Consider the following 2,500-nt stretch of genomic DNA (forward strand, 5'->3'; position numbering starts at 1 on the left):
CCCAACTGAGCTTGCCGCTGCCGACAGAGGCCCGGGAGCGTGCTGTCGTGGCATTGCCGGCGGGAAACAACACGCGCCACCTACGGTGACCGGCAGCTCCAACGCCAGCGCCACAGAAGGGCAAAGCCCCACTTGGGTGCAGAAGCGAACTCTCCCAGCACAGCGCACGCGCCAACACGTCCGCAGAGCTGCGATACAAACCACCTGCGAGAACCGCTGGGGGCGACCGAGCAGCAGACGGCGTCGCGACGCCGAGTGCCGGGCGGCGGCGCATCCTCAACGCACACAGTCCGCAATCGGACCAGCACACTGCAGATGTCCACCGCGCTTCGCACCGGGCTCGGCAGAACCCACTTTGGCCGCCTGGCGCCGCGCGCAGGGTGCGCCGGCGCATAGCTGGGACGCCAGCCGGGCCCGTCGGCCGGCGCTCCTGCCACTGGGCGCCCCCCACCAGCCGGCTGTAGTGCGTGCGCTCACGCAGCGCGCGGCCAGCACGCCGGGCGGCCCCCCCTCACCGGCCGGGGACTGTCCCGCCAAGCCACAGCCTCGTATCGCTTCATACCCACATGGCCAACTCAGGTTCGGGGGCATGGCGGGTACCGCCGAAACAACCGGTTCACAGATGTACCGATCGTCGCTATCACCGATGCACCTGCAGCGCGAACAACCGCTCAACAACTGATTTCCAGTTCATTTGCGGATCTTTGGCAGCAAACGTATACGTCAATCTACATTTGCGAAATCTACGATTCTGGCATGCCTGCATGTTATGTGTCACGACACGCTACATCAGCCCACATACACACTGCGGCATGTACACGAGAGAACACGTGGAAGATGGTCCGCGCACGTGTGCAATGTCCCTTGCGCGGTCGACTGTCAACCGGCCTCTGTAGCATGTCGCAGATGTGGAACGCGGTCCACCGTGCTATCATGTTGTGTGGGGCAATACGATTAAATAGGAAAACCCTCGTCGCTACATCAACAGACGGCTCACGCTGATTCCCGGCAGAGGGAGGAGGGGGGGGGGGGGGGCCAACATGCAATACTTTCGTCCGTACCTACTTACCACATGTCTGTACGGCGTACAACAGTGCAATCTCGCTGTAATGGGGAGACGAGACAAGTAGCATCGTGCACAACATATGGCCCTTATGATTCGCCATTGTAGGGCGCAGCCGGTGTACGGTCAAGCATGTGCCACATTATGTCACTCAGTACGTAACGACGGATGATCAGTGTGGGTTACGCGTACATCAGCGGACAGTCCACACAGGCCGTACCACAACGTACACTGACTGCATCGACAACCGAATGCAACTGAACAGCTGCAAGGCTCATTTCACAAACAAACGCCTGACCGACCAGCTTGGAAGGGCAGGAGGGGAGGGCGATATTCGTTCTGTAGCGGTACACCCTTCCAGTGGTTAGCGGGACTGTGTAGAAAGTACGCAACACTCGAAAGACCTTTATGTGAGGGTACGCACCATGGCATCAAGAAATACACATGACACCAGAGGATCCAAGCAGTGAACTATGTTCAGAGGGTTGCTGTTAGGCAAAGCTACATTCCTGTGACGTTACATGTGACAGTTAAGGTGCAGTGTAAGTTAGGTTAAGGTGCAGTGTAAGTTAGGTTAAGGTGCAGTGTAAGTTAGGTTAAGGTGCAGTGTAAGTTAGGTTAAGGTGCAGTGTAAGTTAGGTTAAGGTGCAGTGTAAGTTAGGTTAAGGTGCAGTGTAAGTTAGGTTAAGGTGCAGTGTAAGTTAGGTTAAGGTGCAGTGTAAGTTAGGTTAAGGTGCAGTGTAAGTTAGGTTAAGGTGCAGTGTAACTTAGGTTAAGGTGCAGTGTAAGTTAGGTTAAGGTGCAGTGTAAGTTAGGTTAAGGTGCAGTGTAAGTTAGGTTAAGGTGCAGTGTAAGTTAGGTTAAGGTGCAGTGTAACTTAGGTTAAGGTGCAGTGTAACTTAGGTTAAGGTGCAGTGTAACTTAGGTTAAGGTGCAGTGTAACTTAGGTTAAGGTGCAGTGTAACTTAGGTTAAGGTGCAGTGTAACTTAGGTTAAGGTGCAGTGTAACTTAGGTTAAGGTGCAGTGTAACTTAGGTTAAGGTGCAGTGTAAGTTAGGTTAAGGTGCAGTGTAACTTAGGTTAAGGTGCAGTGTAACTTAGGTTAAGGTGCAGTGTAAGTTAGGTTAAGGTGCAGTGTAAGTTAGGTTAAGGTGCAGCGTAACTTAGGTTAAGGTGCAGCGTAACTTAGGTTAAGGTGCAGCGTAACTTAGGTTAAGGTGCAGCGTAACTTAGGTTAAGGTGCAGCGTAACTTAGGTTAAGGTGCAGCGTAACTTAGGTTAAGGTGCAGCGTAACTTAGGTTAAGGTGCAGCGTAACTTAGGTTAAGGTGCAGCGTGGGTTAGGTTAGGGGCCAACGTGGGTTAGGTTAGGGGCCAACGTGGGTTAGGTTAGGGGCCAACGTGGGTTAGGTTAGGGGCCAACGTGGGTTAGGTTAGG

This window comes from Schistocerca gregaria, unplaced genomic scaffold (assembly GCF_023897955.1).
Source record: "Schistocerca gregaria isolate iqSchGreg1 unplaced genomic scaffold, iqSchGreg1.2 ptg000996l, whole genome shotgun sequence".
Lineage (NCBI taxonomy): Eukaryota > Metazoa > Arthropoda > Insecta > Orthoptera > Acrididae > Schistocerca > Schistocerca gregaria.